This window comes from Cervus elaphus, chromosome 18 (assembly GCF_910594005.1).
Source record: "Cervus elaphus chromosome 18, mCerEla1.1, whole genome shotgun sequence".
NCBI classification, from domain to species: Eukaryota; Metazoa; Chordata; class Mammalia; order Artiodactyla; family Cervidae; genus Cervus; species Cervus elaphus.
The window spans coordinates 90747065-90769707 of record NC_057832.1 but is presented as its reverse complement, the minus strand read 5'-3'; the positions used below and the strand labels follow the sequence as shown (position 1 = coordinate 90769707).

The window sequence follows — 22643 nt, the reverse complement described above, 5'->3', positions numbered from 1 at the left end:
GTCCTGTTTTACAGTCAATTTTAAGAATCATTAACTACAGTAGAGTTTGAATGTGCCTAAGGTGAAATTTAATTGTTCAAAACTAGAGTCTGATGGTCAATCATTATCTAAGGCTGATAGGCTGGTATGCTGTGTTGGATAAACACATATAAAAAAGTTTTAAGTCTAAGAGGAAATCCCAGATGTCATTCACAAGTGGTGCTGTATGAATTAAGGTGTCTTTCTCCAAAGTCTAAATTGTCCTCAAGGCTTCCTGCTGCAGGTAAATGTTCTCTTAGATCATTGCTTACAACAAGGACAATCAATGCTTTGCCAGCATCCATACATAAGCCAATGTTTGGAATATGTGTTTATTCTTATATAACTTTGGAAGATGCTAGTGACTTCTTTCATCTTCTCAACCTGTAGAATGTCTCTTTCCCTATGACCAGATTTCTGGGTATCTTTCCTACATTGAAGCTGAAGATATAGCCCTGTTCTTGTTCTTTATCAACTTTATTTTAGGCAGAAATCCTAAATGACTCAAGTGTCTGTCATTCCCTTCTTTTTCACTTCAGAAGCATACACCTCCTTGTCTGCTAGCAGCCAACATCCTTCCTATTCCTGCTGTGTTCTCAGTGCTAGCTTAGCATTGAGCCAGATTCAACAAATAATTTCTCAAATATGATCTCATCATTTTGGCGTCGTCTCAGGGACTAATATTTATGTTCTGTCATTGCTTCAGCTACCACTCCACTTGAGGATCTTTGTTTTTTATTTTTTTGCATTCTGTGTTGCTTTTATTTTATGGAAAAATTATATCAAACCAACATTAAACTAAGCTGAATACAATGTCTTAGTAAATGAGGCCTGGTGGTCTCATGTACAAAAGCATATATATACAAAAACTGCTCTTTGCACTTAAAATTTCAGGAAGGGAACTTCAAACAGCTTCATGTTTACATGTTTCAGCTCCAGAGCACAGGGAAGACTGAAATCCACTGTCAGATGTTTTTCAGTCACTTTAGCATCAAGTCTGGAGAATGCAATGGCACGCCGCTCCAGTACTCTTGCCTGGAAAATCCCATGGATGGAGGAGCCTGGTAGGCTGCAGTCCATGGGGCCGCTAAGAGCCGGACATGACTGAAGTGACTTAGCAGCAGCAGCAGCAGCAAGTCTCTTCAAGAGGTTATTCTTTGGCAAAATATTTTCTTCCACAAATTCTCCATCCCCTGGCTTTGGATTAAGTTTTACATTTTCAGCATCCTTCCCATTAATAGTTATTGTCACAATGTATGTAGTACCATTGACAAACTTGGATCCATACCTACAGCTGGAGGACATTTAGTATCATCTTTTATTGTCAGTATCTTCTTTAAGCTCCCAAAGTGCAGGTGCTTCTGGACTTTCATTTTCAGCTATGAGATCTGTGAGGAATTCTAGGCCAAAGCCTCCCATTGGCAGTCATAGATGCTTCACCATGATATATCCTTAATAAACAGTTTTTTGCAGCACTGGGATAACTGCCACATGATCAGTTGACTATCCTTCCCAGGTACATGTTTCAAAGTTTCCCAAGTTCTAATTTTACCAGTAGGATCCATGTGCAGTTTCTTCAAGCTTGACCCATTTTCCTTCTGGAATTAACACCTTTGAAATAATAGACTGGCATGTTGAGACAATTTTGTTGGTGCTTAGTTTTCCATTACTAATCTAGTTAAGTCTTTTCAGCCCTCAGGCAAGAAGCTCTTGTCCAAGGTGTGGGGTGAAGAGAAGGGTACTCTTTTGGCAAAAGGTTGAAAAAAGAAAGGGCCATTCTGAAGCAGTGCTCTCAGGAAATGCCAGTGCAACATAGCCCTTCTGAGCCATTTTAAACTTCTCCAGAACTGTAAACAATAATTTGTTTTAAGTCACCAAATTTTCAGTCATTGGTCAGAGCAGCAATGGAAAACTAATCCAGATGGGAAAGACATTCTAAGAAGAAGAGTCTGCAAAATGCATAGACTTGAGATATTACCTATTTAGATAATGAAGGGAGGTTTGGAGTGTTTTGAGTCCACAGTCTGGTAGAAGAAGGGCTGAGGAAGAGATTCATATCAAGACAGGAAATGTTATTGAATCCTGGAATGTGAAGTCAAGTGGGCCTTAGGAAGCATCACTAAGAACAAAGCTAGTGGAGGTGATGGAATTCCAGGTGAGCTATTTCAAATCCTGAAAGATGATGCTGTGAAAGTGCTGCATGCAATATGCTAGCAAATTTGGAAAACTCAGCAGTGGACAGAGGACTGGAAGAGGTCAGTTTTCTTTCCAATCCCTAAGAAAGGCAATGCCAAAGAATGCTCAAACTACCACACAATTGCACTCATCTCACATGCTAGTAAAGTGATGCTTAAAATTCTCCAAGCCAGGTTTCAGCAATAGGTGAACCATGAACTTCCAGATGTTCAAGCTGGCTTTAGAAAAGGCAGAGGAACCAGGGGTCAAATTGCCAACATCTGCTGGATCATCAAAAAAGCAAGAAAGTTCTAGAAAAACATCTACTTCTGCTCTATTGACTATGCCAAGCCATTGACTGGGTGGATCACAATAAACTGTGGAAAATTCTGAAAGAGTTGGGAATACCAGACTACCTGACCTGCCTCTTGAGAAACCTGTAAGCAGGTCAGGAAGCAACAGTTAGAACTGGACATGGAACAACAGACTGGTTCCAAATAGGAAAAGGAGTACATCAAGGCTGTATATTGTCACCCTGCTTATTTAACTTCTATGCAGAGTACATCATGAGAAATGCTGGGCTGGAAGAAGCACTAGCTGGAATCAAGATTGACAGGAGAAATATTAATAACCTCAGATATGCAGATGACACCACCCCTATGGCAGACAGCAAAGAGGAACTAAAGAGCCTCTTGATGAACGTGAAAGAGGAGAGTAAAAAAGTTGGCTTAAAGCTTAACATTCAGAAAACTAAGATCATGGCATCTGGTCCCATCATGTCATCATGGCAAATAAGTGGGGAAACAGTGGAAACAGTGGCTGACTTTATTTTTCTGGGCTCCAAAATCACTGCAGATGGTGATTGCAGCTATGAAATTAAAAGATGCTTACTCCTTGGAAGGAAAGTGATGACCAACCTACACAGCATATCAAAAAGCAGAGACATTACTTTGTCAACAAAGGTCCGTCTAGTCAAGGCTATGGTTTTTCCAGTGGTCATGTATGGATGTGAGAGTTGGACTGTGAAGAAAGCTGAGCACCAAAGAACTGATGCTTTTGAACTGTGGTGTTGGAGAAGACTCTTGAGAGTCCCTTGGATTGCAAGGAGAACCAACCAGTCCATCCAAAAGGAGATCAGTCCTGGGTGTTCATTGGAAGGACTGATGTTGAAGCTGAAACTCCAATACTTTGGCCACCTGATACGAAGAGTTGACACATTTGAAAAGACCCTGAGGCTGGGAAAGATTGAGGACAGGAGGATAAGGGGACAACAGAGGATGAGATGGTTGGATGGCATCACAGCCTCAGTGGACATGGGTTTGTGTGGACTGTGGGAATTGGTGATGGACAGGGAGGCCTGGCGTGCTGCAGTTCATGGGGTCACAAAGAGTGGGACACAACTGAGCTACTGAACTGAACTGAATGTTATTGAAAGCCAGACAAAGGTCTTCTATTTTATAAAATAATCCTAGTAGTAATGAGCTGAAAACACTAGAGGTACAATAAGATCAACAGGATCTTTATATTGCATATGATTTTACTATATTTTAGCCATAGCCCTCGACAAATTCTTAAATTAGATGAGTGGAAGAATATAGGTTTAGTTAAGTCTAACAGTGCTCTCTAACATGCGTTTTTTTTTTTTTTTTTGCTCATAATGATTGCTCATGTCCTCTTCTTTCATACAATAATGAGCATGAGAAATCATTATAATAAAAGTAGCAGTGTACTTTAATTTCTCCTAGGGAGCCTTACTATATGGCACCTGTCTCTGTTATTTAATTCAACTTGATCTGTTAAAAATTAGTCTTGTAAGGGCTCATGTGTCATACTCATTAAAGTGTCATATTCTGTAAAGGATCTGATCCCAAAGTGACATACATCCCTTTGATAAGATAAGAAACATTTTTATGTCCTAAAACTAAGAGGTAAAATCTCAACAAATGCACAAGGAAGAAAATTAAATGCATTTAAAATATTAGTACTATTAAAGATAATTTTTTATTGAATAATCTTTGTTTAAATAATTCATTTGTCTAGAAAAATGCAACTGAGTTTAGATGAATGGAATTAGGCATCTAATTTGCCTACTGATAATTGTAAAAACTTAAAAATAATTCTCAATCTCAAAGAAAATGAAAGTAAAGAATATTGATGCACATCAACATTAATAATAAATGAAAATTAACACAATTTTGAGGTATTATTTTACTAAAAGGTTTAAATTTAAAAAAACTCTAATGCAGGAAATAGTGCAATGAAATTTGCATACATATTCCTTACAAGAAGGATTTACTAACTATGCAGCATTTCTGTAAAACAGGATGTAATTAATGCAGCAAGATTCATAAGATATCCCTCAATGATGTCATTCTATAGTATATAGTAAATACAATTTAAAGTTTAGAAATTATTAAACATTAAAGTGCTAAATCATCATATACTATCACTTTATGCTGGGATGATAACTGTAATTGAATTGAATCTATAGATCACATTGCAAAGAACTGACATCTTGACATTGAATTTTCATATACATGAATATGGACCATATCTCTATTTTGTGCTTTGATTTCCTTCATCAGAGTATCTTGGTTTTCCTGTTATAAATCATACACACGTTTTGTCAGATTTACTCCCATGTGTATCATTTTATGTGTGCTTCTGCTTAGAGGCTCAATCGTGTCTGACTCTTTGTGATCCTGTGGACTGTAGCCCGCCAGGCTCCTCTGTCCATGGGGTTTTTCAGGCAAGAATAATGGAGTGAGTTGCCATTTTCCTCATTCCGGAGATCTTCCTGACCCAGGGTTCGAACCTATAAATTCTGTCTCCTGCATTGCAGGTGGATTCTTTACCTGCTGAGCCATCAGGGAAGCCCATTTTGTGTGTGCACTATCATAAACAGTTTTAATTTCAAATTCCAGTTTTTCATTTACAGTTCTGTATGTTAATCTGGTGTACTGAAACCTTACTATAATTATTGCTTAATAGTTCAGAAGGTTTTTTTCTTTTTTTGTTCAGAATATCTGCAAAGAAAACCATATCACCTGCAAAGACAGTTTTAAGTTTTCCTTTCTGATTTGAATACAGTTTAATTCCTTTTATTATTGCATTGCCTAGAACTTCCATATGATGTGGAAAAGTAGTGGTAAGGTGGACATATTTGCCTTGTACATGGTCTTAGTTGGAAAGTTTCAAGTTTCTCACCATTAAGAATTATATTAGCTGTAGGGGTTTTTGTAGATATTTTATCAAATTGATGAAACTCTCCCTGTATACTGATTTAAAAAGAGTTTTGGTAATAATGCATTCAAATTAGAAAGGAAAACTTAAAGCTGTCTTTGCAGATGACATGATCTTCTTTGCAGAAATAAATGTACAAAAGGTATTCCATTTTAATGACTACATCTGTGCCCTTTTTCCTTTCTTATTTTTATTATTTATGGTTTATTTTCCCTTAAGTTATCTGGTAATTTGTCTTTTTTGTGAATTTTACCAAAAATATAATTTTCAGTGAATATTTATATATTAGCTATTTCCCAATCTCTATTTCATTGAATTTTGACTTTAATCTTCATTCTTAACTCTTTTCTTGTTTCACTCCACTTGTTTTTCTTTGTCCATCTTTTTTGTGCTGGAAATTTCACTCATTCATATTTTTAAATTTTGACAAAAATTTTTAAGGCTATAAAATTTTGCCTGGTCACTTCCTTAAAATTTCTTTATATTCTGATATAGAATACCTCTATTATTTTTAACTTTAAAAAATTCATCAACTTGGTATCACATTTTATTTTTTATCCAAGAGTTTAAAAAGAAATAGAAAAATTATAGAAATAATGGAGATATATTTTACATACAATTATGATATATTATAAATACAAAATAACCCACTTGTTTAAAATCACTAGATTAACCATAAATAGCTACAATAGGTGTATAGTATAACAGCTGTAAATAGCCTTAACTTTTCACTAGAAAACTTCATAAAACCAAATATGAAACAGACAGAGCTTCTTGACTTTCCTGTTTCTACCAGATAAAGGCCAAAACACTTCAATAGTTCAGGCTATGCTGAGACAAATTAGAAAAGAAACATAAAACAGATATATCTATGTAGAATGCATTTCCCAGGGATACAACAAATTGGTCTTTCTAAAAATGATATGGCAATGGAGACAGTAAGAGCTTGTTAGCGATTCCTACAGGTCTCAAGGGGTTCAAACTTGAAAAGGAACAGTACATCGCTAAGTTTATTTTCATAGAGATTCAAAAGTTTTTGCAAAACTCACTCTGGAAATCTTCAGGGAAAAACATACTTCACTACTGCTTTCTGGCGACTTTCTACATTCTCAGAATAATCCTCAAACTCATTTTGGGTTGGCCTAATGGCTCATGAATCTGGCAACACTGATGGGAGTCAGACCACAAAGATAGGTGGAGATGACTGGAACCAAGCTTATGGACAAGAGAGTCCATCAATTTTAATTATGGTAGGCAGATTTCCTGAAGTGACATCTGGTGTAAAGCTTGTTCTGCATATTTTTAGTTCTCCTTTATGGCAAAATATGTCTTGTGTGTGAGTATGCTAGCTGCTCGGTTGAGTCTGACTCTCTGGCCCCATGGACTGTAGCTTTCCAGGCTCCACTGTCCATGGAATTTTCCAGACAAGAATACTGGAGTGGATTGTCATTCCCTTCTCCAGAGGCCTTCCCAGTGCAGGGATTGAACCCAGGTCTCCCTATTTCAGGCAGATTCTTTACCATCTGAGCCACCAGGGGACCATTAGTATCCCTTGTCTTATTTTTCCATTTTGTTACTTATCTACATGCAAACATCTAGTATTTTAATGACTCCTATCTTTATAGGGAGATAAAAAATATCTTTTATCCTTATATTTCTCCATTCTCTTCATTTTCCCTACATTCTCTCTCACATCAAGTACTTATCCATATGTAACACTGCAAAACTTTTCCCTATTGAGGCCATGTAGTTTTCCCCTTAGTAATCGGTTATTTGATCGTGTATGCCTTCCTGGTCAAGGCACCACTTTCTCTCACCCAAATTACTATAGCAGTCTCCTAACTGGCCTTTCTGATTTTTGTTCTTCCTCTATAATCTATTTGTAACATGGCATATGGTGTGATAATAAATAAGTGAACAAACAAGCCGTATCTCTCATTTGTTGAAATGTCTCTAATACAATGGCTTCCAGTGTCTCCAAGAAATACAAATGACTTAAAAAGGCACCAATGTCCAACATAATCTGAGTCTTTCTTAGAGCTTCTTGACTTTATCTCCTACCATTTCTCTCCTCTTTTGAACATTTCTCACTCCCTGGATGCAGTGCTTTAAGTATTATATAATTATTTTTTCCTAAGGAAAAAATATATTTCTACTTGTAATAATGATGCAGACATTTAAGCAAATTTAGTGGTCCTTTTCCTTTTAATAAGTGACTGAAGATCAATAATGCAGTTTCAGAAAAAAAAATTTTTGAGATAGGAAATCTGTTTATGATTATGTGTAGTTACTTAAAGGATATATTTAAATTTCTGTTCCTGAGCTTATACTATATTAGTATTACCTTCAAGTCAAAAGCTACTTAATCATATTGGTCTTAAAGGATAAAGTATCAATACAAGTAGCTAAAATGAATTTTGTCAATAATTTAATTTGAGCAAACTGTGTGCTGTTAGTACATTTTAGGTATATAGAGTGTATGTTAGTCCAAATTTCTGGGCCTTTTTGAAAACATATGCAAAAGTTGCCAATAACTTAGAATCCCCTGGGACTTTGAAATTGCTTCAGAAAACACTGTTCAAGAAAAGGGAGAAAAAATTTTTTTTAGGAAAAAATTGTTATTGAGGGTCTAAGATAGCATTATCTCATTTAATTATTCTAATAAACAAAGCAAGTGAGTATTTTAATGCCATTTCCAAGGAATCCAAGTCCCCAAAAAGCAGTATGTTTCATTTGATGACTTATAGCAACTATGTTTTGGAACTATGTATTAGATTCATTTCCTTCTAATTGCAAAGGTTCTACTTTATGTTGTGTTGCACCTTGGTTTCTTAAACAATAGTTTATGTACCTTTGATATAATGACCACAAATTTGTATTCACTGGTATAAACTCTTTACATATCTGTTATCACATTAAATTGATCTTGTTAAAAGAGAGGTGTTTAAATATATACTTTAGATAGATAATTTAGCAGTTGATGTGATAATTTTAGAGAAAAATGGTTTTTAAAGTCTAATTTCCATACAGTAAAACATTCATTTTGATGTACAGTGTTATGAATTTTGAAAAACATACTCTGAAGTGTAGCTATCACCACAGTTAAGATACAGAGCTGTTCTACCTTTTCAAAATATTTCATTCTGCCTCTTTATGTTTCAACCATTATATTCACCCCCATCTCATAATAACCACTGATCTGTTTTTATATATTCTCTCTTCCTACAGTTTTTCTTTTTCCTTTTCAAGAATGTCATATAATTGGAATCATGTAAATGTAGCTTTTTAAATCTGGCCTTTTCACTTAACATATTGTAGTGGAGATTCGTGCATGCTGTTGTATGTTTCAGTGGCTTGTTCCTTTTCATTGCTGAATAAATATTTCATTTTGTGGATTTATCACCATTTATTTATTTACCCATTGAAGGATTTTTGCAGTTTTGATGATAATGAATTGAGCAACTCTGAAATTTGTGGGAAGATTTTGTTTGAACATGTTTCATTCCTCTTGGTTAAATATCTAAAAATGAGATTTGTGAGTGTTTTAGTAAGTGTGTGTTTTACTTTACAAGAATTTCCAAGCCACTTCTAGAGTGGTTGTACTTTAAAGGTACATTTAATATTATAGTGTGGCTGTATCTGTTAAATAATATAGTTTCCTAATTACTAAATCTGTATTTTAGTCTATTATGAAGACCTATGATCTAGAAAATTTTACCATGCAGCTTAGACATATTCCATGTTAGTAATGTTGATTTCATAGTGTTCAAGCATAATAATAATGGTGACTAGAGCCAATAACCAAATTACAGGTTAGTAGTTAGACAACTTAAACAAAAAAACTAATGTATTCTTCAGTACTTCCCTTGTTTAAATGCAGTTCAAATATTTAAATCAAAACTAATATTAAAGTATTATGATTAAACATAAATCTTACATGTGGTTAGAGCAATTATATTAAATTTGGACTGTAGAATTTTTTAAGAATAATTTTTTAACTTGAAATAAAGTAACAGTGTAGAGTATACTGTGCAGACCAAATTTAGCATCACTGATTTGACAGTCTTTCAAAGCTATATTTTGCTTTCAGATTTTCATTTTAAAAGCATCTTAATATTGTAACTGGTTTTCTTCTAGAAACTTCAAAACATGGAACACTAATTAAGGAGTTGAAATGGAAATAACACAACTTCTTCAGGTGGAGTAACCATTCCCCAAGTGGATCAAGTTTGGGTATATGCTTATGTCTCTGTTAAAGGATCTCCTGATGGACTTCCCTGGTTCTCCAGTGGTTAAGAATTCTCCTGCAATACAGGGGACACAGGTTCCATCTCTGGTCCGGGAAGATCCCACGTGCTGTGGAACAACTAAGCCCATGTGCCGCAACTGCTAAGCCCTGCTCATCACAACAATAGAACTCACTGCGATGAGAAGCCCACACACCACAGCAAAGAGTAACCCTACTGGCCGCAACTAGTGTAAACCTGTGTGTAGCAATGAAAATACAGTGCAGACAAAGAATAAACAAAGAAGTAAAAAATAAAAGAGCCAAATGTTAAATAAAAAAAAAATAATAATCTCATGATGATCACCTGAGTGTCATGCCTCACTGAGTCACTGGCATTTTCACATGGCATGATCAAGAAAGTCTCACTGAATGTAAAATATACCATGAATATAATGGCCAATTCAAATGGCTTTCCACCTCCAAAACTTCCTCATAGTATATGTGATAGTTGACCAACCACTTTGTCTTAAAATATAAGAACGATTTAAGTCATTTTTCTCTGTGAGCATTCCTTATACTTGATTAACTCTCTTTACTGTCTCCCTAAATTTAGTATACTGATTAGTTTTAGCATAGATCATATTCTCTTTTCTGTATACTCATAATAATTTAAAATCTTTTATTTTCCCATTTTTCTTTTGTTTTAGCATCCCCTCCTTTTAAACGAGTCTCTATTTCTATCTCTAATGATGCTCTGTGCTTGTCTCATATGTCCTTCAGGTGTAGAGTCTCTCTATTTTTTGCTCATCGGCAGAAGAAACTTGCAGTCCAAACTGAACACATGATCTAATCCCATGAAATATGATTCTTCTCCAGAAACAGCAAAATTCACCGTTTCCCAGGCTTGAAACATCGATTCCTAACATTCTTTTCTTGCTTATATCCATCTAATAATTATCATTTTCTTTTACTGATGCAAATCACTTCCAGTTCTTTCTCTCTTCTTTCAAAAATAATAATCTAGTTCAAGCTTTCATGCCTGTTTCCTTGATTATTCAGTGTTCTAACTGGCCTCATTTTTCCAGCTTTTATCCACTCGTATTCATTTTATATAATCCTCCAAGGGAAATGCTCATTTTACTCAGTTATATTTTAGCAACTGCATTGGTTTCATATTTATAACTAAATGAGGAACAAATTCCATCATCTGTCATCATGATATGTCAGCTTTTTTTTTCCAGTCTTAACTTCTCTTAGCTTTCAAAATCTCTGTGCTTAAGGAAAATTATAGTATTTAATGTGTTTTAAATATTTATTATTTCTCTGTGCCTTATATTTTTCTTATATTATATGTTTCTTATATATATATGTTTCTCTTATGTTTTTCTCTAATTCTACTATATTTTCTTTGTGTGTATGTGTGTGTGTGTGTGTGTGTATGTAAAATGCTATTTCCTCTTCCTCCTGGTACTATTTATGAAAGCAAATCAAAATTTGAATTCTGTATATGTGCAATAATTGAAGATTGGCAAGTTATTGGACTGTTAAGCACATTAAAATAATCCATTTATAATAGGCTGATAATATTAAAATACATTAGTGCTTATAATATTAAATAATAATTTATAGTCAAAATATTGTTTATAATATTAAATGTTAAAATAATATGTTCACAGTATGATTCTAATGTCTTATACAGCCATATACCTGCATCACAGGTTTTTTTTTAAGGCATACTGGCATATTTTGCTTCCTTTTGTGTATTTTTCATATTTACTAAGCTCTATACAATGGATACTATTTGTCATAAGAAATAATACATGATTCCTGTTGATAAGGAAACTAGGATAAGCAACATTCTTGAGTACAAAAAAAAAATACCCATCTTAAAAGTCAATTTCATTATAATGAATCTTCCACTAATTTCTCTCTTTGAAACTCCCACAATTCATTATTAAAGAATTATTAACACTGACTCACAGATACATTTCTTTGGCAAGGTTAAGAGTCATTAATGACTCCTTTCGGCACTCTCAAACAAACAACTGGTCACACTTCCTTGTTGATTTTTATTTTTAAACATTTTCAGACCTTCCAGTTTCAAATATCAATTGTCCATATGTATATGTCTAATCTCTCTTTGCCTGAGTCACTATACTAATCTTTGAAATGGTTCTGTTTCCTCTGCTTTCTTTTTTCTCCAAAATCATCCTCTGTGTAACTATTATTTTGCATATATTTATAACTATATACCACACAATGTGATTCATAAATAATGAATCAAAATGAATGGAAGAAAACAAAAAATAAATTGAATTTACTTATTCATCAGTCAGATAATTAAATCCAAATTCATGAGTACTTTGAAAAAGAGTCTTCATGACAAGCCATTACTGTAAATATCTTTATGCACCTGGTTGAAGTTTTACAAGTAGATTATCATCATCATTTTGCTGAATCATACTGAAGTATAAAGACTGATCATCTAAAGCAGAGTTTAGACTGATAATCTAAAGCAGAGTTCTTCAATATATTTCTCATGTACCTGAGAACATGCAAAGACTTTCCAAGATATATGTATATAGATATGGTCATTTTAATAGGAAAATGTCCACATTCTCATATCTTATGTGTGCCACCTTCCTACTGTTCTGAGAATTAATCTGATATCCTGTAAGATCTTTTTTTTTCATATTTTCCTTTTACTTACCCAATCTAAATCATATGGAACATTGTTTCAGGGTATGGAAATCTTCTACAACACTCAGAAATATTGATAGTCTTGTTAGGAAATAGATAAAATAGACCTATTCATATAAAGAGGTAAACCTATTCATATAAATAGATAAATCTCCAAATTAATGTTAAATGTAAAGTAAGTTGATGAGAATTCCTGCAGGATACTACCATTTAAATAAACATTTCAAACCTAAGATAGTATCATAAATGATTTACAGATACAGACATATGTTGGAGAAGGAAACGGCGACCTACTCCAGTCTTCTTGCCTGGAGAATCCCATGGACAGAGGAGCCTGGCAGGTTACAGTCCATGTAGTCGTAAAGAGTCGGACATGACTGATCAGCTAAGCATAAGCACATACATATGTACTATGTGCCCAGACTATGTAAGGGAACAATTAAATGTATAATCTCTGGAACCAAAATGCCAGGCTGCTCAAATTCCAGTCACACACCTCTTACTGGCTGTGTGACTTCAAAGGGCTGCTTACTCTTTAAGATCTATTTCCTAATATGTTAAGAGGAAAATACGACAGCTGCTAGTTTAATGAACTGAAATAATGGTATAAAATACTTAGAACAATTTCTGGCACATGGGCAAAACTTAGTAAATACTAAATTGATGATTGTTTTATTAACTTAAAAATAAAACTAAATGATATATAGTGACTTTAAGATTATGGTTACTTTTCAAGAGGAAAAGGTATTCAAGAGAAAAAGGATAGGTTTTATTTGAATCTGTAACATTTCATTTTTTTAAAATACAGTAACATCACTTTTAATATTTATTTTTTAATTGGAGGAAAATTGCTTCACAATGTGCTGGTTTCTGCCCTACAGCAATTCGAGTCAATCATAATTATAAATATATCCCTTTCCTTTTGAGTCTTCTTCTCCCCTTCCTCTCCTACTGCTATATGACTGAATCTTAAGTTAGCTAATTACTGATTCAACTACTCTATTATGTAATTCAACTACTCTATTCCAAACAAGGTCATCTCCTGGGGAACTGGGGATTAGGACTTACATGAATGCTGTGAAGACACAATATAAACCAAAACAGAAACACATCTCTAAAAATGTACAAGGAATGAAAACTCATTTAGGTCCTTTTTAGTAACAGTGTAAGGAGTCTTCATTAAGGAGTTTAAAAGTTTCTTGAATCAACTCTTCTGGCTTTAGGTATATCATATAAAAGTGAGAGCAAATGACTGAGCTGAATTCACTCAAGTTTTACCCCATCACCACCACCTTGGGGCCAAAAGCAGAAAAAGAAGGGAAGGGAAAGATTAGCTCTCCAGCGAGTGTTTCTTATGAGGAAAAAAAAAAAAAAAAAACAAAAACAGGAAAACAGAAAGCTTATGCTGTGTTTCCCATAAGGCTTCTCAGAGAAGGGAATATGTTTGCTTATGGCAACAAAGAAGAAAGAAGAGAAAATGTTTAAGCAATGGTGGTAGAAAATGAGATTTGATTCAGAAATTTTTTCTCTCTTGAGTGAATGGTTTCTATACTTTTTTGTCTTAAAAAAATTGAGAGATATGTGACCAATTTATAAAGAGCATTAGTGAAACAGTGAAAAGAACTCTGCCTTTGTATTTTTCATTAAATGAAATCATCACAACCTGCCACCAGGGTTGTAGGGCACTTTTGGAAGACCAGAAATTACATCAGCTGAACTTGAAGAGTGTTAATATCAATTATGCAGTGAATAATTCTTGCTGTTGTTGGGTGTGATTTGGGCAAAGGAGAGAAAGCTTAATTTACCATCAGGAATAAAGTCAGCTAATGGTGTAGCCATCTAAGACATTCAGAAGAGCTGATCAGTCAGATTGGTGCTGCTACGGCTCCTTCCCTTGAATCAACTCTTCAGTTAAAACAGTCATGCAAGCAGAAGGAAGGAGATCCCTGAATTTGGTCAGGAGAGCTCAGAGTCAGGGTAAGTTTAAGACAGGTGTGCCTAACATGCCCCTACGTGTAACAGTGTGGTTCATAAGGGAGACTGCCTTGGTCATTAAGACACTATTTTCTTAAATGATTCAGAGACTACAATAAGGAGGGTGATGACCTCATATACAGTAAGAGGAGAGAATTAAATGCCATTGTAAAGTGTCCATTCCTTAAGATATCACCCATTTTCTAGGCCCAAGTTTTAAAGAACCACCCCCCTCTTGCCCCCGCATCTAAGAAATGCCTCCAGGTAGAAATGAATTGCATTTTTCAGCTAAAGAAACAAAGGGAAGCTTAGAACTAAAAGTGAAGTCGAAGAAATGAAAGAGAAAATGAGAATGGGAGACATAAGATATTGGTCTTCTATCTGGGATCTACCAAGATTGAGCAGGAGGATATATAAGGAAAAGAAAATAAATCATAGACTTGTGAGCTCTGTAAGCCCAGCTCTTGAAATTTCCAAGTTTGAGGAGAGAGGATTTGGGGGAGAAGAGGTGATTTGGGTAGATAGGGAGGGACAAAATAATTGTTCATAAGATTTTCTATGTACTATGTATTTCCGCTCTATCAAAAATGCACAAAAACATTTTATTTGTATCTAAATTCCTTCTTTTTATCATGCTTTCTTAATGATAGAGCCCCAAAATTAAACCCCAGTGGAATGATATCTACTTCTAAACAACTTCTGGGCCTCAAGTGCTTCTTAAAATATTAGGAGCACATGGCAATATGTACTTTCAAAAATCCCAATGTCATTCTGATAGACTTGGTTAGGACAGCAAGCTCCTTGCCTCCACTTTCTAGAGTATCACTATGGAAAGTGATTAACTTTTTAGGAAAATATGATTATTAAAAAGTTAAATTGTTTATCTTTTCAAACATTCTAATCCTCTACCAAAGGAAAAGAGAGAGTTTACGTTGTATTTCCTGAAGGTTTCTACGAGATACGATGCAAGCCAAGGAAGAAACACAATGGTTAAGGAACAGGAGTGAGCAATGAGCTTTGATTGAATTTTTTTCTGCTCTTACATGAATGGTTTATAATTTTTTTTTAATCTTCAAATAGTCATGCAACCAATTTATAAACAGAATCAGTGACACAGTGAAAAGAACTCTGCCTATGTAGTTTTGGGTATATTTTTGATGAAAGCAGTCAAAAGGTACAAGATAAATAAGTTATAAGATAAAGAAATACTAAGGATATAATATTCAACATCATTAATATAATTAAACAGAGCTGAATTTTATATATAAAAGGTAAGAGAGTAAATAAGAGCTCTCATCACAAGGGAAAAAGCTTTTTCTTCTGTATCCATATGAGATGAAGGATGCTTACTAAACTTATTGTGGTAATCATTTCATGATGTATGGAAGTCAAATCATTATGCTCTATACCTTAAACTTACAGTGCTGTACATCAACTATATCTGAATAAAACTGGAATAAAAACAAACAAAAAATAACTGAGCAAACACAAATAAATTTTTTTAAACTCTAATCCACTGTTTGATAGATTCCAAAGGCTTGATACAAAAATCATTTTATCAATAGTTTTTAATATTGTTTACATATTGAATGGTATTATTGATATTTTGGATATATTGATTTAAGTTTTAAAATAATTTCATTTTTTTTTACTTTTGGGTATAGCTGCTAGAAAATTTAAAACTAGATATGTGGTTCACATTATATTCCTATTTCTGTTGCTGTAGCCTAATAAGAATCTTATTTGAAATGATATTCAGTACTTTATCCAAGGTCCATTTGTTAGATTGTAATTAAACTCACTTGAATAGAATCTCCATTTTACTTAATATTGGTCAATATCTCTGCTAAAATGAATTTCCAGTTTCAAAGATTCTTGAATATATAAACATAAGTTTCTTTGTTTTTATGTGGTTGGCTTAATGTTTGTTCCCAAGATATCATAAGAGAGAAAAAATTAAGGGAATGTGGCTTACTAAACACTATAGTAAGTAAAGTCACTTATTGAGGACAGAATAAAGCATACTGCATTTTTTTCAGGAATTATTGTCTTGATGATTTCTTGTGACACTTTAAACCTGCTGGGTAAACTAAATATAAATTATGTGAGAAACTGACAAGATGAAATTTTCCACTCAGGTTTGGATTTTAGTCTTTGATGAAAACTGGGTTTGGGCTTTGAAACTGCATAAACAGACTCAGATATTCACTCAGGGATAAAAATACAAATCTCTTGATCAACGTGTAAGACTATTCAAAACAGAGCACAAAACCACAGGTATTTTAAAATTCATTATTTTTCCAAGACAGGCCTACTTAAGAAATATATAGTATTTTTAAAGACATATTTAAATGACTTGATGTGTATTTTCAAAGATTTTCCCCTGTGTAAATCACACTGTCTTTGTAAAAATAATGTGTACAAATAAATATAACTCAGAAAAGTTTGAGAAAGATAATTCCAATCAAATACAGATAAAAGAAAGGATTGATTTGAAGAAAAACAAGATTAGATTCACATATTTATCCCTCTTACTATGTTAACAGTTTTAGTTGATAAGTAAATTTTTGTAAGTATCAATATCTAACACAGATCTGGGAATAAATTTAAGAGCCAGCTCTTTAAAGAAAATAATCAAATTATTGTCATCTAATGAAGGCTGTTGAATCCCCTGCTAAGATTAGATCAATCCCCAGTGTACCATGTACTTGTTCATCAGATTTAATTGCCTCTGGGATGACACAGCTACCATTTCTTTCAAAAGATTATTTTGCTCTCTATTTGTTCTCAATCTTACGAACTTTGCCATTCTAAAAATGAGGCAATGTCAGAGCTTAGCAAACAAAAAACCAGGAAAAAAAAAAAAACCAGAAAAAAGCAAAAACCTTCACCATTCTATAACGCTAGAGTTCCATTTATACAGATTATAACTAGTTGTTAACACTAGTAACAACTTGGATGGATAGGCATTAATAATAAAAGACAATCTTACTTATAATCAGTAACTTGGATATCTATGGAAAAGTGTGATGATCTTTATTTCACATAAATTTTAACACTCAGGTGAATCATTCTTTCCTGAACATCAGGAACTCACACATTGTCAACACTAATTCATGCTGACTTCAACTCCTATAAATAATACTGATATTAATAAGAATGAATAAAGCTCATATAATCAAAGCATTGTCTCAGGAAATATTGAAAGGTTGACTAAATTTCCCTTGCATTAAAATAGATGTAATGTATGACCCAATACATTTCACATGCTTTTTCACCTTACACTTGGCCACATGTTCTTATTTACTGGATCCAATTATGCATTTTCCCCTTCTTTCATGGTTGGTCTTATTTCTCCCAGGAAGAGAATATAATAGGGATTCACGCATTTCCTGAGAGACAAGAAAATACAAATCAAACAAAAAGAATGTCCCTGCTTACTCAGAGTCCACTGACCCACAAAAGAAAAAAGACAGAAGACAGAAAAGAATTTCTGATCACTGTGGAGCTACTCTGATTTGAAAACAGTGGCTTATTCAAAAAAACCTATTCCAAGTGAAAACAAATAGGACTTCATTCATAAATTTCCTCATCTGCTACAAACAGAAAGTCAAAACTTAGAGAGTCTATGGCTTATTCTAAATCTAGTGTATTTGCAAAAAGGGTAAGTGAACCTGTTTTGAAGTATAAGCAGTGATAGACATCATTTCCTTAGGTATTTATAGAAATGACTATGTAACTCAATTTAACTTTTATTTGCATATTTTTATATTTGGCTTATTTTGACTTATATATATTGTCACCCTGCTTATATAACTTATATGCAGAGTACATCATGAGAAACGCTGGGCTGGAAGAAGCACAAGCTGGAATCAAGACTGCTGGGAGAAACATCAATAACCTCAGATATGCAGATGACACCACCCTTATGGCAGAAAGCAAAGATGAACTAAAAAGCCTCTTGATGAAAGTGAAAGAGGAGAGTGAAAAAGTTGGCTTAAAGCTCAACACTCAGAAAACTAAGATCATGGCATCTGGTCCCATCACTTCATGGGGAAATAGATGGAGAGACAGTGGAAACAGTGTCAGACTTTATTTTGGGGGGCTCCAAAATCACTGCAGATGGTGATTGCAACCATGAAATTAAAAGATGCTTACTCTTTGGAAGAAAAGCTATGACCAACCTAGATAGCATATTGAAAAGCAGAGACATTACTTTGCCAACAAATTTCCATCTAGTCAAGGCTATGGTTTTTCCAGTGGTCATGTATGGATGTGAGAGTTGGACTGTGACGAAAGCTGAGCGCCGAAAAATTGATGCTTTTGAACTGTGGTGTTGGAGAAGATCTTGAGAGTCCCTTGGACTGCAAGGAGATCCAACCAGTCCCTCCTAAAGGAGATAAGTCCTGGGTGTTCATTGGACAGATTGATGCTGAAGCTGAAACTCCAGTACTTTGGCCACCTCATGTGAAGAGTCGACTCATTGGAAAAGACCCTGATGCTGGGAGGGATTGGGGGCAGGAGGAGAAGGGGATGACAGAGGATGAGATGGCTGGATGGCATCACTGACTTGATGGACATGAGTTTGAGTAAAGTCCGGGAATTGGTGATGGACAGGGAGACCTGGCATGCTGTGATCCACAGGGTCGCAAAGAGTCGGACACGACTGAGTGACTGAACTGAACTGATGTTGACTTAATTTTATCTTTTCTATCTCTATTGGTGTCTTTAATGTGCCTATTTATTATGAACTTTACATTTAATTTCTGGGGTGCTTATTCGCTCTTCTAGATCATTGGGAAGGAGTCTAAGTATGTATAATGATGGTCTTTCTGGTTATGTCCTAATCACTTTTTGCCTATTAAATTTATAGGAGCTTAATTTAGTCAAAATTTGAATATCTTAAATTCATTTTTAGAGTTTGAGCTTTGCAACTCAAATTTAATTTTCTACAACTGATAGTGATTTCTAATATTGGAATTAAAAAGATAAAACTTATTTTTATTAAAAAATGAACTCTAAACACAAACAAAAAATCAAATAAATAAACTTTCTGTGATTTATTAAATGGCTTTATGGGTAACAGACTTGAATGAATTAGAAAGAACCAAATTAATTTCCTGTTCTGTAGGAATAGTAGTAGCAAGAAGAGGAATAAAAAACAAAAACAAAAAATGTGACAAGGAAATGATACAATAGAAGACTAAATGAGGATTACTTAATGATACAATAGAAGACTAAATGAGGATTACCTATAGTATCCAAAAAGTAATTTTCACAAGAGACCAAAGTTGCTTCCAGTAAGGAAAAAGAATAAGATGCATTTATGCATCATTTATTGGCTATAAAATATTTTGACAGACCTTGTTTTACCTCATTTATTTTATTTTATTTTATTTTTTATTATTTTTTTTTTCATTTATTTTTATTAGTTGGAGGCTAGTTACTTCACAACATTGCAGTGGGTTTTGTCATACACTGACATGAATCAGCCATGGATTTACATGTATTCCCAATCCTGATCCCCCCTCCCACCCCCCTCTCCACCTGATCCCTCTGGGTCTTCCCAGTGCACCAGGTCTGAGCACTTGTCTCATGCATCCCACCTGGGCTGGTGATCTGTTTCACTATAGATAATATACATGCTGTTCTTTCGAAACATCCCACCCTCGTCTTCTCCCACAGAGTTCAAAAGTCTGTTCTGTACATCTGTGTCTCTTTTTCTGTTTTGCATATAGGGTTATCATTACCATCTTTCTAAATTCCATATATATGTGTTAGTGTGCTGTAATGTTCTTTATCTTTCTGGCTTACTTCACTCTGTATAATGGGCTCCAGTTTCATCCATCTCATTAGAACTGATTCAAATGAATTCTTTTTACCGGCTGAGTAATATTCCATGGTATATATGTACCACAGCTTCCTTATCCATTCGTCTGCTGATGGGCATCTAGGTTGCTTCCATGTCCTGGCTATTATAAACAGTGCTGCGATGAACACTGGGGTGCACGTGTCTCTTTCAGATCTGGTTTCCTCAGTGTGTATGCCCGGAAGTGGGATTGCTGGGTCATATGGCAGTTCTATTTCCAGTTTTTTAAGAAATCTCCACACTGTTCTCCATAGCGGCTGTACTAGTTTGCATTCCCACCAACAGTGTAAGAGGGTTCCCTTTTCTCCACACCCTTTCCAGCATTTATTGCTTGTAGACTTTTGGATAGCAGCCATCCTGACTGGCGTGTAATGGTACCTCATTGTGGTTTTGATTTGCATTTCTCTGATAATGAGTGATGTTGAGCATCTTTTCATGTGTTTGTTAGCCATTTGTATGTCTTCTTTGGAGAAATGTCTGTTTAGTTCTTTGGCCTATTTTTTGATTGGGTCATTTATTTTTCTGGAGTTGAGCTTCAGGAGTTGCTTGTATATTTTTGAGATTAAGCCTTTGTTTCTTCATTTGCTATTATTTTCTCCCAATCTGACGGCTGTCTTTTTACCTTACTTATAGTTTCCTTTGTTGTGCAAAAGCTTTTAAGTTTCATTAGGTCCCATTTGTTTAGTTTTGCTTTTATTTTCAATATTTTGGGAGGTGGGTCATAGAGGATCCTGCTGTGATTTATGTCGGAGAGTGTTTTGCCTATGTTCTCCTCTAGGAGTTTTATAGTTTCTGGTCTTATATTTAGATCTTTAAACCATTTTGAGTTTATTTTTGTGTATGGTGTTAGAAAGTGTTCTAGTTTCATTCTTTTACAAGTGGTTGACCAGTTTTCCCAGCACCACTTGTTAAAGAAGTTGTCTTTTTTCCATTGTATATCCTTGCCTCCTTTGTCGAAGATAAGGTGTCCATAGGTTCGTGGATTTATCTCTGGGCTTTCTATTCTGTTCCATTGATCTATATTTCTGTCTTTGTGCCAGTACCATACTGTCTTAATGACTGTGGCTTTAGACTCTACCTTATTTTTTAATTTTTAAAAATTGCTTGCTGTGAATATAATCCATATGCTATATAGCAAGAATATGTTTAATTTTTAAGACACTACATACAATACTGTCTTTGCAAGTGACTGTGCTGTTTGCACTTCCTCCACTAATGAAAAATAATTCCTCTTCACCTTAAGCTTTTTAACACCCAAAACTCCTAGTAAAGTAAGTGTCATTATCTCCATTGGCTTAAAAAAATGAGCTTAACGAAGTCACAAGAAGAGTTCAATGATAACATCAGCTTTTTACAAAACTGTTCTTGATTGTGCTGGTCCCATCTTCAGTTTCACAGGAATATTAGGATCCCCTAATTTGCTCCTGCACACAAATGTGGTAGCTTTCCCCCAATCATGAGAACCATTGTCGACTAAAGGGGATAACTTTGCCTATGCCAGCTGAGTTGACCGATACTCTGGGAGAGAGAGATGCAAAACTGAACAGAAAGTCAATGGAAAGAAAATATCTCAGTCCCTCTGCCCAATAACAAAATGCTAAGTTCTGGAGGAAGCGTCACTATTGGATGTAGGAAGTACAAGAAAAAGGCAGTTTCTTAAAAAAGATGAGGATATGTTAAAAATAAGAGTGATCTTTTTCAGTAAACATCATCTGAGCAAAGGACACAAACAGGAGAGTTTCTCGTTGTTCCAAAGATCAGGGGGTGGAAGTATAGCAGATACTCATAGGAAGTTTGCCACAAGTTGCAAGGATCAAAGGAGAAGTCTTAGAACTGACAATGGATGAAAGCAATGGATGACAAAGAATAAAATATGGACAAAATTTGACATATCTAAAAAGTTGGTATCTGTTCAATGTACTGATATTACATAATTTTTCCCTACAAAACCAAATGTTATAGAAAACTTCAATTGATAGTTTTTAAAGGGATACTGAGAAAAGGGAAAACAATGATTATTTGCAAGGATTGAGTCTTCTAAGAAAACTTCTCTACTCATGCTTCTTACTTATGGAAAGCTTAACAGAACGATATTATTTACATTCAGAATCAGGTTATTCTGTACCCAATTATATCATAAAGGTATAAACAATCAATATGATAAAGGGTATGATGGGAAAAACTTTATTCTGCATTATTAAAAAGGGTACCAATACCTCTTCTTCAATAATCTAATATCATAGCTAAATATATAACCATGATTTGCCACTATATAAAGATGCTAACACATTTCAATGATTTTAATTCAATTAATCATATTAAAGTAATAAGATAAAGTATTTTCATCAAGGAGCTCCTAGTCTTGCAATGAAATATAACCAGATAAGTAAACATATGCTAAAATGTGATTATTGCTTTGAAAAAGGACTATATGAA

The 22643-nt window shown here is 34.4% G+C and overlaps 1 pseudogene; it reads right to left on the bottom strand.

The window, feature by feature from the left end:
• Nucleotides 1-900: 900 nt before the first annotated feature.
• On the bottom strand, nt 901-1685 carry LOC122674912 (annotated as a pseudogene).
• Nucleotides 1686-22643: the final 20958 nt, after the last annotated feature.